At 35.4% G+C, this 13,947-nt stretch overlaps 1 protein-coding gene across 2 annotated transcripts in view; it reads left to right on the forward strand.

Annotated features, from left to right (window-relative positions):
- LOC149790418 (kalirin-like) overlaps positions 1 to 13,947 on the forward strand; it is a 536,347-nt gene that overhangs the window by 183,219 nt on the left and 339,181 nt on the right. The window lies entirely within an intron of this gene.

The raw sequence follows: 13,947 nt of genomic DNA on the forward strand, positions 1-13,947 counted from the left end.
TTGAAAAATAGACTTATCAAGATGTTCAGCATTTTGTTTTTATAATGAGAAAGATCCATACATATTATTGATGTGATCTTGTATCAGATTGGCTGAGCCTAATACCAATCTAGGAGCTATAATTTTTATTCTTTTTTTAAATCAAAATTGGAATACTAATCTATATGTTGAATCTCATGGACAATATTGAAAGTTAATAGGAACCATGCATATTAATGAAATGATTTGGCATTTGATTGGCTTAGCTTGTTGCTATTATAGAAACCATATCTTTTTTTCAATCTGATTTTGATCAAACTTCAGATGTAGGCTATATTGATGAGATACCTTGCATCTGTTTGTATGAACTCATTACCTCCCTTGAGCTGTAGACTATATTTTACATATAGTTTCTATACAACTTTGTAAATTGATTTATATTATTAAGATCATTCATGACTTTGGTTATGAGCTAGAGAGGGTGCATATTCATTATATCGTTATCTTTCAAACAAAATTTTATCCAGATATGGTAAAACAGATAAAAGGAGGGAAGAAAACGATATGGATCCTTGTTAAACAAATAGTTTGACAAGTGGATCATCATTTAAGGGAAATAATATATCTTCTATATCACTGGCTATATTGCAATGTGCCTACAGTTTAGTCCCTGACATGCTGGATTTCTCTCTGGCCTGTGTCAGCACAAAAGCTACAATCCTTATAATGCTTTCCACAGATGAACTCAATTGGAAAATCCTCTGCCTTTTCTGTTACATGTTAGACAAAGACCTCGAAAGTACCCAGTGGCCATTTTCAGCTGCTCTCAAGTTCATGGTTGCAATTTTATGATGTTTCAGCTCTGCTGGTCATAGATCAGAAGAGCTTTTGACTCATCTGTTGTCAATCTGTCTGTTAACACATGTATGTTATTACAATTCTTCCTAAGCTGCTTGGAGAATTGCCGTGAAACTTTACAGAACATTCATCCCATGATCTAGTTAATCCTAGATGAAAATAGTGCTGCTTGGACATACAATGTGTAACACCACCATAGTGACCAACTTGAAAATCTTGTTTTTGTTACTATGACTGCATGGAAAATCACATCATCATTGAGTTATCAATAATTCTTCATTTCACGCCCTTTTGGTCCTAAATAAAAAATTTGCCAATCTGATCTCCATTATGGCCACCATGGCAGCCATCTTGAAAATCATTTTTATCACTACTCCTCCTGAACAGATGTTCATTATTACATGGAATTTTTACCAAAAGATTTCTTGTGGTTCCTCATGAGAATTTTTGAAATGGTGCCAATCTGACATCCACTATGGCCATCTTGGTTGCTATCTTGAAAATCTTATTGCTACTTTTCCTAAGAAGTCAATCATATACACCTTGGCTTTTCACCAGAAGATTTCTTACAACATCTGTCAACCGCTCCGGTGGCCTAGTGGTTAGAGCGTCCGCCTCGGATGCAGGAGGTCATGGGTTCTGTCCCCCGCCAAGTCATACCAAAGACTTACAAGAATTGTACTAACAGTTGCCTTGCTTGGTGCTCAGCATTAAGAATTTAATGTTAGGACTTGTTGGCCTGGTGTCATGATAATGTGACTGGGTGGAACATCATGCTATATGTCTGTGGCATGATGCCCCAGTGCTAGACATCACTATAAAATTGCCACACTGCGGACATCATAGTGATGTGACTGAAAAATTGTTAAAGCTAGATTAAAAAGTCCAAATCACAACATCTGTCTGGTTATAAATTAAAATAGTGTCTGTTTTGACATCCATTATGGCTACCATGGTAGCCATTTTGAAAACCTTGTTATTGCTACTCCTTCTAAATGGAAGATCATACTGACATTGGTTTTCACGACCAAAACCTTTTTTGGGACTAGTTGGTCCTAAATGATAATAGTGGCTGATCTGACATACAGTAGTGCCATCATGGCAGCCATCTTGAAAATCTTGTTACTGTTACTCCTTTTGAATGAATGATCACAATCACATGGGATTTACTCCAAAAGACCTTTAACTGTCTAGTTGGTCCTATATGAAAATGGCGCCAAAGTTAAATCTGGAATGGCTGCCACAGCAGCTAATTTCAAATTTTTTCTTGTGTAAAATTGTCCAAGGTGGTTTCAGGACCTGTGAGTCAAAAATAAAGAAATAGTATTTTCTTGTATTCCTGGATCAGAAAAACTTATGTGACTGCCTATCTTCCATCATTTATCATCCTTTTCCTTGGTCATATTTTTAGTACAATTTTGTTATTACCACTTCTGAACTGCCTTGATGATTGCCACAAAACTTGACAGATACATGCATCCCAAGGCCTGGTTAGTGCCTAAATGAAAATGGTGCCACTTGACTTCCATTATGCCCATCTTTATTGTTATTAGAGGTTATTATTGGTGTATGTTTATTGCTGTATTTGTTTCTGGTAGTACATATCATGGCACATTTTTACTGTAATGTTACTTCACTAGTTTCCGTTAGTAAGGAAATTTATTGATATTAAAAGTTCTTTTTATTTTTTGTCATAAAATAATTAAAAAAATATTACTTTTTTTGCAAACAGTTATATTTGTCACAACTAATTTTGAATATTATAAATACATGTATATTTATGAACCTTGAAATTACATATTTGACATGTGTCACTTATGCCAACATATTGGGCAAATGGGATGTTGTGAAAGATATTCCGGCCAAATCTAACTCTTGAAACAATTTGATGAAACAAAGTTTTGAAAATGTGATTTCATTTAGTTATTTACTAGCATATATTAATGTAATATGTACATGTATAATTTCCTTTGTAAGAATCATCCTACTATTTTCAGGAGAGCATTTGTTTTCTGTTTGAATTTTACATAATTTCTCTAGTCCACTCAATGTTTTCTCATTTGTTGAGTCAGTATGTTTTATGTTTACTGGCCCTTTCTTGTCTGGGTGCTGGTTTTCCACTCTGTGTTTCTGTGCCTATTATATCAGTAATCTAGCTGGTAAATTGTAGGCTTCAGTGTCAACACTTTGTTTAATTTTATCAACAAGTGCTCTAATATCAGATCAATGTCTTTTTATAGGGTTTCAGCATTAGTATAAGCTTAATCATCCCACTTAAGTTACAGTGTTGGATTACGACTTATAAAATTGTTAACATACCTTTTACAAATTCATCTGCTATAAGTTAATGACCATTTGGGGGGGGGTAGTTTTCTTTAGAACCAATATACTTTATTTTATCACAAGATAATTAAGATTTTTTCAAATCCTATAATGGTTATTGAGATTTATTTCAAATAATGTAACAGATATGATATATTGTTCATTTGCTTTAAATCAAATAAGATATTTTTTGCCAGCTGTCAGAGAACCAGATTTTTTTAAAAAAATCACATGCCCCTGCCCCAGAAAGTTAAACTGTTGATCCCTAATATAATTGTTCTATACCATGGTACATATCACAGTATGTTAGGAAATACCATGGTATACCATGATACAGAATCATTTTTGGTACCCAGTTCTACTTGTTGTCAACTGTACATTCTGAACGTTTGGTCATTATGGTGTGAGGTTCACACTGAAAGACTTCCTGTAATGTCTAGCTGGTCCTATTTAAAACTGACATCGATCTGACAGTAACCATAGTGACCATCTTGACAATCTTATTTCTACACCCCCGTAGATACTGATGGATGATTGTAGCAGAATTAGGTTTTCACTTAAATACTTAAGATGTCTGTTTAGTTGCATTCCAATAAATAAGTCGATATTCAGCACTGATGCTGATTTTAAGGTCAAAGGTCATGACATGGGTCATTAACTGCGCACAGTAACACATACCCGTATGACTGGATTTTTATCAAACCCATTTTTTACCTATCTCTAATGAAAACTTTGAATGATTTGATGCTTAAGTATAAAAAAATATCTTAGAAGTATATTAAGGATTGGACTCAATTGTAACATGCAGGTATATTTTGACATTGTCTGAGAATGACATTGAGAAAAGTTCATCGATTTTCTATCCATAATATTAGGTTCAGTCAAGGTCAGTGGTCTTGATGAAGAATTATGTAGTGTACTTAGCAGGTATATTGTGCACATTTGCTCAAAACATGTAAAAACAATGTTTTAAAAAATAATGTTGTAAACAGAATTTGAAGTTTCTTAAAAAAATATACACAGCAACAAAAAAAGAATAAAAGAGCAGAAGAAATGGTTGTGAATTCCTGGAAATGGTCATGGATTCCAATAAATTGTCTTGGATTCCTGGAAATTCTTTTAGGCCAGTAGAGCATCAACTCTTTTGAAGGACTTTTCTTTACGAAAATGTTTCAGGAGTAACATTCAGAATTAAGGGGGTTTTTCATTGATGATTCAGATATCATCTTTGTTATTTTCAACATCTGTATTTATTTCTACTGATCATTGGTGAGGAGAGCTTATGATGATGGTCTGTTGCCCATCATCCATCCATCCGTTAGCACGTTTTTTCCACAGCTACTCCTTCTAAACTACTACATTGATGGCCATGAAACTTAGCATCCATACATTCATCCCATGGTCTGTTTGTTCCTAAAAGTGAAAATGGTGTCACCTGGACATCCGTTGTGGCCGCTACATTGTCCATCTTAAAATCTTGTTATTGCTACTCCTTTGGAAGACATGGACATATAATGCTCATGTTTTTGTTTTTTTTACTAAAACATTTCTAGATGGTCCTGAATATAATTGGTGCTGATCTGATTATCTAATATGGCCACCACAGCAGTCATCTTCAAAGTTTTGTAATTGTTACTTCTCAGGAATGGAAAATCATGTTGACATAGAGTTTTCACAAGACGACTTCTTATGATTTCTGATTGGTCTTAAATGAAAATGGTGCTGATCTGATTCCAGATATGGACTCCATAGATGCCAACTGGAAAATGTTGTTATTGCTACTTCTTCTGAACAGATTGTCATAATCAACATGGGGTTTTTACTAAAAGACTTCTTATGACTTTTATGGATGGGAAGTCATATTGTCATGGAGTTTTCACCAGAGAACTTACTGTGATCTCTTGTTGGTCCTAGATGAAAATGGTGCTGATTTGATGTCCAATATAGCCACCACAGCAGTTCACAATTTAGTCATCACATCATTTCAGGCCCTGCAGTAAATGTTATTTTATGAAAGTGTTTGTTGTTTTTGGTTTAACATCAGTTTTCAACACAAGATAGGCTATAGTTGTTGGCTAGTATATCCAGAAGGAAGAACCCAGGGAAAACCTGAGAAGGACCACAGACACATAGGAAGCTACCAGCAGACTTTCTCAGATACCTATATTGGTTTTACTTGTATGAGATATGTGAGTGATCTGTAAATTTGAACACTTTAGACCACTTGGCCACCTGTGGCCCCTGATGATTTTGGATTACTTTGATCTACATATAAATACCAGTTATTAAAAGATATCAATACTCCAATTAGAAAGTTATCATCTGTAAACAGAGGGGTCATACATGCTTTAAAAACACCTGCTGTATATACTTGCCAACAAGTTGAGTCCAACTGTAAACAACATAGATCCTGATCTGCCATTACATAATGCAATGGCAAATCAAGGTCTTTGTTGACTGTTGTACTGACTATTCCTAAGAAACTGCATAGACCCAGATCTTCCAGCACATTATGTGATGACATATCAGGGTCTGTGTAGTTTGTAGTTGGACCTGACTTAAAAGCGTGTACATATAGATTCCATTTGCATGTTATAACTGCTTCTGAAGCATTCATTGATTAATGACAAGTTGATTTTTCAGATGTTGCAGATTTCAGCTTATATATAGTTTCCCATAAATACTATTGTATGTAATTTCTAGCATATTTAGATGAATGACTTATCTGAACATGTGTTGCATGCTGATCTTCACTGGTATTTGCCACATCTGGTTTGGTTTAGTATGGTATTTTACGGCATTGCAAGTAGGTTATTTAGTGCCATCTCAATTGAAGTAACTTGCCTAAGGACACATGATGCCATTTCAGTTAAAGTGCCTTGCCTAAGGACACATGATGCCATATCAGTTAAAGTGCCTTGCCCAAGGACACATGATCCCATATCAGTGAAAGTGCCTTGCCCAAGAACCAAAGTTCCTCTGAGCAAATGGTAGATGTGCATGCTATGCAAGCTGCATTGTGCAACCATTACGGTGACTTGAGCAAAATTTATAGATCTTCATTGATTGCAATGCATGGGGATGTTTGAGCAGCTGCGTGGCCATGCGTGCACACAACTTAGAGGGAACATTGCCAATGACACATGATGCCATCTCAGTTAAAGTGCCTTGCACAAGGACACATGATGCCATCTCAGTTAATGTGCCTTGCCCAAGGACACATGATACCATCTCAGTTAAAGTGCCTTGCCCAAGGACACATGATGCCATATCAGTTAAAGTGCCTTGCCCAAAGACACATGATGCCATATCAGTTAAAATGCCTTGCCCAGTGACACATCATGCCATATCAGTTAAAGTACCGTGCCCAAAGGACATATGATGCCATCTCAGTTCAAGTGCCTTGCCCAAGGACACATGATGCCATATCAGTTAAAGCACCTTGCCCAAGGACATATCATGCCATCTCATTTAACGTGCCTTGCCCAAGGACACATCATGCCATCTCATTTAAAGCACCTTGCCCAAGGACATATCATGCCATCTCATTTAAAATGCCTTGCCCAAGGACACATAATGGTAGCTGACCAAGGTTGATCAATTTGTAAGATTTTGAATCTGTGACCCATTTGGTTGCAAGTTCGGAATAATTACCACTGAGCCATCATTATTCTTTGCCACATTTGGACACTTACAATTGAAAATGTGTGGACTGATAAATGAAAGCATAGGCTGAAATGGACCTAGCAGCCTTAAAATTGAAGACCATAAAGTTCATTTCATTTCCAGCTTTCAACCCAGTACATGTACAACACAGCATTACTTTTGAAGGTATATCATTTCATGGCTAGCAGAGGGATGTAGACGTTTGTTTATCATCATCTAAATAAATGTTTATCAATATCTTGCAAGTAATATCTTTTTATTCATTTATTATTATTATTATTATTATTCAGATCCTGTTTAATGTTGTATCTATGAACCTGCCAAAGCATCAGTTATTATTATCATCATCATCATCATCATCATCATCATCATTATTAACAGCTGCCTCGCTAGGCACTCAGTATTAAGAGGATAGTGTTAGGTCTGGTCGGCCTGGTGTCAGGATAATGTGACTGGGTGGGACACCATGCTACATGTAAGCGGCATGATGCCCCAGTGCATGACATCACTATAAACTGCAACACTCTAGACATTGTAGTGATATTGCTGAAAAATTTATTAAGATTACATGTATTTAGAGGGATGTAGATATTTGTTTATCATCATCAAAAGAACATGTTTATCAATATCTCAGAAGTTAATATTTTGAATTTATTTATTTTTTACTATTATTAATATTATTATTATCATCATCATCATTGTTATTATTATTATTATTATTATTCAGATCCTGTTTAATGTTGTATTACCTGAATCCAACAAAGCAGGAGTTATTATTATTATTATTATTAAAATCCTTTTTAATGCTCACCAGTTATTATGTACTTTTGAGAGAGTGATGTTTGTAAGGTGAAGTTGTTTGCATTTGAAACATGCACATTGGAGAGAATGTTGGCATACCTCTATGCTGCTTTGATGTAATGTGGCTGACATTTCTCTGGATATTGTAGTTATTGAAATTGTACATGATTTAAGCACACCAGTAACTAAAATGCCTGATCCCGTATGCTAAAAAATCAGCCTGAATTAGTCTAAAATACACTATCTTTTGCACTTATTAAAATAGGAAAAAAGATTTTTGCCTAACTAGACAATACCAGCTTCTAAAAGTGCAACGGATGAATTACTACATATATAAAATGTAAAAAAGTTATCACCTCTTTTTTTAACAATTTACCTTTTGAAGTCCAGGAAGTGAAAATGACCAAGCGAAGCTAGTCGTTTTTGAAAGATGCACATCTGGAGCAAGGCCAAGCTGTATACCCTATAACCGATATTACACCCATCAATCATACACCAAAATAAAGGGAATTAAATGTTCTTTGAACAGTATCTAAGATGTACAGTCTTTTTTAAATAGCCATTATAACCAGTCAGGAAACCCATGGAAATTCTTTCTCTTTGAAATTCTAACCTTATGCAAAAATACGAAATTGTAGAGTGCCACATATGTTGTCTGAACCCTTCAAGCCATCAGTTGTTGTTGCTGTTGTTGTTGTTGTTGTTATTATTATTATTATTATTATTATTATTATTATCATTATTATTATCATCCTGTTTAATGTTATATTACCTGATCTATCCAAGCCATCAATTAGTGTTGTTATTATTATTATTTATTATTATTATTTATTATTATTATTATTATTATTATTATTATTATTATTAAAAATCCTGTATTGCATGAATCCTCCAAGCCATCAGTTTTGTCACCACTTTTATGGATAGGACCTTGATTTGTACAAAAATTAACCCTGCCCTCTGTTATTACCTTGCACACCAAATATTATGCAAGTCTCCTCTTTGAGACAACTCTGATCCCCTCTCATTGTCTTTTCCAATACCACCCACTAAGATAGGGAGTATTCTCCATATTAATACGGATAGGTTACTAGGCCAGGATCCTGTTTTGTGACCTTGAAGTCAAAAAGAAAAACCACAAAACCAATCATGAACATGGGGAACATGTAAGCACTGTTGAATCGTTTCCAAGCTCTGACAGCAGACATGTTGTTTTCTCCTCTTCAGTTTGCCCACACATTTACAGGGTGATTTTAAGATGTTTAAAATCTGTTATCAGCAGCACCATGGCTGAGTCTGCATTTTTTTCCCCCATATGGGGGTCAACTAGTGCAAAATTTTCATCCATTATAAAACTATGGGCCCACAAAAGGTTGTCAAAATAGATACATGTAAGCCCCCCCCCCCCCCCCCATGTCTGTTTCTGGTTGGCCAACTGTCCTTGTTTTTCAATGCCAACTCTAGCATGCCACCCCCACTCTCGGTAAAAAGAGAAAAATTGATTTGTGTATATCATTGAGCCTGTACTTTAAGCACACAGTACATTATATATACTAATTATTATAATGTGTAGGTTTTTTTATTAATAAAATCAACCTACCTACCCAAATTTTAAAACCAGTGCAATAGGAAAGACTCATTCGTTTGCCTAATTATGATTCATTGACTTGAAAGAGGTATGTTTCAGTAGATCCATTTAATTAAGAGGTGTCTGTTTCAATAGATCCAAGTAATTAGGATATAATGACCTGTATTGAGGTATATATTTCAATAGACATATTTAATTTAGATACTATTAGATCGATGTAATTAAGATTAACGACCAGAAAAGGGGTATCTGTTTCAACAGATTCATGTTCTTAAGTTTTAATGATTTGAAAAGAGTTATCTGTTTCAATACACATGTAATTAAGATATAATGACTTGAAAAGAGGCATCTGTTTCAATAGATGCATTTAAGATGTAATGACATGAATGACATGAAATGACATGAAAACAGATATTGATTTCAATAGATAATGCAGTTAAGATGTAATGACCTGAAAAGAGGTATTTATTTCAATGGATGCACGTAATTAAGATATAATTACATGAAAAGGTATCTATTTCAATAGATACATGTAATTGAGGGAAGAAAAAAAAAGAGGTCTCTATTTCGGTAGATAAATACATGATGTTAGTGTTGCAGACTCTAAATAATCCCTGAGCATGCCAGTCTCAATGGATGTAAAAAAAATTTAAACATTAAAGAAAAATATTTCTCATTTGATATATCTAGATGCCTCTAATTTTCAAGTCTTTATTGAGGGGCCCTGAGTGGCTGAGTGGTCTAAAGCGCTCACTGTTATGGATCACTGCCATCTCACCTTTGTCTGCATGGGTTCAAGTCTTGGGCTCTGCCAATAGAGGTATGTGAGAAAGCTTGCAAGTAGATTCTCGTGGGTCAGTGGTTCTTTCTGGGGTTTTCCCAGGTTCTTCCTCTACCATTTATACTGGCTGCTATGAATAGCCTATCTTGTGCTGAAAAATTGCATTAAACCTTTTGCAACAACAACAAGCCCTTATTATGATTCTAATTTGTTACAAATAAACAAATATCGGCTTATCTACACTGATTTCATTGTTGACCTAGTACTTCAACATGACAGCGTTGCTCAACCATCAGCTGTGTACTCGTGTGATTACGTTGGAATATTACATCATCCACAATATTACTCTTGTTAACGTGAATGGGCCTAATAAGTAGGCCAGGTTACAGGAGGATCAGTTAGCGAGGAGGCCTGGTTACAAAGGGGTTAATCTGTAGACGGGAAATCTGGAGATGAGGCCAGGCTACAGAGCTGCCAGTCAGGAAAGATGGCCAGCTTACAGAATGGCCAATTTACAGAGGAGACTGGATTACATTAGATCCAGTGCGCAGAAGGGGCCAGCTTACAGAGTTGCCAGAAGGCAGAGGAGGACAAGTTACAGCAGTGCCACTCTGCAAAGGAGACTGGGTTACAGATGGACCAGACTGTGAGGTGACAAGTTACAGAGGGACCAGTCTGCAAAGAAGACTGGGTTACAGATGGACCGGACTGTGAGGTGACAAGTTACAGCAGTGCCAGTCTGCAAAGAAGAGGATCTATCATTTTTGTTCATTTGGTAATAAAGGTGTTCCCTGATTTGCATTTGCAAGTATATTACCATGTCATGGAAAATGGGATTATCTTTTGCAATCACTTGTTTTATTAAAACAATTACCTAAAAATGGTTTTAAACAAAAAAAAAGTAGACAATTTTTGGAAAGAAAATAAAACTATTAAAAAAAGAATCATTCTCTCCCTCAAAGTTTGCAATATTTAATGCACCTATCAGGGGAGTTACGGTAAAACATTCAATTAGCAAGTAAAGTGTGTTACCTGTTGGTGTGCACTGTGAAGTAGCTAAGCTTCTGTAGTAAAGAGATAGGTCCCAATGCCACACATGTAAACAATTTGGTATGGTAAAGCTGGGAATTCTCTGTCAGGTATGAAAAGTAATGAGCTGTTGATAGACAGTCTCTAAACACTACACTGCATTGAATACAAGGCTACCTGTTACCTGGAAAACTCCCTTGCAGGTTCAGGGATGTAGAATAGATCCGATGCCTCCTCTTGTATTTCATAGGAGTCATCTGTACACTGGGATTGCATGATTCAAAATCCAGTTTGAATGTGCAATGCATTCTGGGATTTTCACTGCAGGTCTTAAGATACATTTAGTTGGGCCTAAACAACAATAATGCTAGTCAGACATCCATTATGGTCACCATAGTGGCCATCATGACAATCTTGTTATTGCTACTTCTAAATAAATGCTTACATCAGAATGTTTTTGTTTGCTCTAAAAGTCATATTTTAATGTCTGGCTGATACTAAATGAATATGGTACCAGTCTAACTTTGATATATTCAACATGTAATACCATCTTGAAAATCTTGCTATTGAATGCAGTTATATCAACATCGGGATTTCTCTGGAAGACTTCTTATGATGTCTAGTCAGTAAAAGTGGTGCCAATCTAATGACCAATGTGGCCACCATGTCAGCTGTTTTGAAAATCTTGTTATCAGTATTGCTCATAACCAGAAAGTCATTTAGACAAGATTTTTACTTGAAGGCATTTAGACGGGATTTTCACTTGAAGGCATCTTATGATGTCCAGTTGGTCCTTTTTTGAAATGGTACCAATCTGACCCCCAATATAGTGTCCATGTGGAAGCTATTTTGAAAATTGTTATTGTTAATTCTTCTAGATGGATGACTATGTTGATTTTTGGTTTTCATCAAAAGATTTGTTATCAAGTCTGGTTGGTCCTAAATGACAATAGTGCCGATCTGACATACAATATAGCCACAAAGGGCATTATCTTGAAAATAGATTTGTTGCTACTCCAAAAGGGAAAGCATAAGAACATGGTGTTATGGCTAGAAAACTTTCTATGCTATCAGTTGGTCATAAATGAAATTGATGCAAACCTGACATTCATTACATCCTGAAATCTTATTATAGCTACTTTTCCAGAATGGATGGCCATATCAACATGGGTGGTATTAATGACAAAACAATCATCGTTTGGGTAGCATCCATTTCATTACAAAGGGTAAGCAGGAATGTCTGTTCTTGCACTGACATAAAAAGCATGTGGTAGATAAAGCCATGCAAGGAAGAAAACATTCAACAATTATTCAGATAATGCAGAGGACCCCTTCTGAAATACTGCACCCAGGATAGTCCGTTCTCTTTTATGACAAGACCCAATCAAATGTTGAGTAAGGAAGTCCTTTTTAGCTCTACTGGTCATAGACCAGAAGTTATGGTATAGTCCTTTTTCCTTGTCTGTCATATGATGTCATTAGCACAAATGCATGACCAGAGCATCAGTCCAATCAAGGGACTCTTGTTTATAATAAAGGAAGAAAACTTCTTTCGAAGCTTTCTGGGTACATCAGAACTTTTCCACAAAAATACCCTTCCAAATAAATGGTCTTCCTCACCTCAGTTTATAAGATCTCTCTCTCTCATATATATATATATATATATATATATATATATATATATATATATATATATATATATATATATATATATTTATTTATTTATATACATACACACACACACATACATACATACATACATACATACATACATACACAGTATAGCAGAAAATGAGCTAATGGATTTCAGGTTTTTAATTGGTTAGTACAAACATTTGCTTGGCACTAAATTCAGGGTCATGCTTATGTGCTGCTGCTTAAATGTGATACACATACACATATACATACATACATACATACATACATACATACATACATACATACATCCATCCATGCATGCATGCATGCATGCATGCACACATGCACTCACACACACACACACACAGATTTACATACATATATATACATACATACATACATACACACACACACACATACATACATACATACATACATACATACATACATACATACATACATACATACATACATGCATGCACACTATTGCATTGTCAGCTCCATCATTCATATACTTGTAATAAAATGCATTGTGTATAGGGAACAACATTAGGTCACGTACTTAAAATTTTGTATATGTATTTAATGGTTTAATCATTGTTTTTAATCATTGTTAAATTTGTGAGGCAGCATTCACAGTATAAATGGGGGGTGGGAAGGGAGATAGATCAACAACAACAAAAAAGTAATTACTGAGGACTGGATATTGGGATATGGACACTATAACAACACCCCAACCCTCCACCCCCAGATATATATGGTGCTGTCAGTTTGTACAGCCTGATTTTTTACAATTTTCCAGATGTAGCTTACATTCCCTATTTTGTACCCCCCAAAAAATGCTTAGTAACGTTTCCTATTTTGCACCCCCCACACGCAAATGCTTATGCATACTTAAAGAATGCTTTGCTGTAGTTAACAGGTTGTAAGAGTTCTGACTTGTTTGTTACAGCATTGCTGTGAATTTCCTCAGTCCACAGTTTGTTAAGGTTTGAATTTTAATTGTTTGTTGAACCAACTGTCAGAGTTGTTGATACAGTTATGTCCCTTTTATCATGATTTATTTATATGTTGAACAGACAGACATATGCACTTAGGGTTTTGGGTTGTACAAAAATATAAACTCGATCGCTATCATACTAACTTCTCTTTAAGAGCCACTGAAGGCAAGGATTTTATTTGGTAGAAGTTAAATGTTACACCTGTGTCACAAAATGTTACATATTACATGCCAGTGCCAAATATATTTTTGTGATACACCTATGCCACATATGGTTACGGTTAC

Source organism: Sinohyriopsis cumingii, chromosome 10 (assembly GCF_028554795.1).
Source record: "Sinohyriopsis cumingii isolate HCF-2022 chromosome 10, ASM2855479v2, whole genome shotgun sequence".
Taxonomy (NCBI): Eukaryota; Metazoa; Mollusca; class Bivalvia; order Unionida; family Unionidae; genus Sinohyriopsis; species Sinohyriopsis cumingii.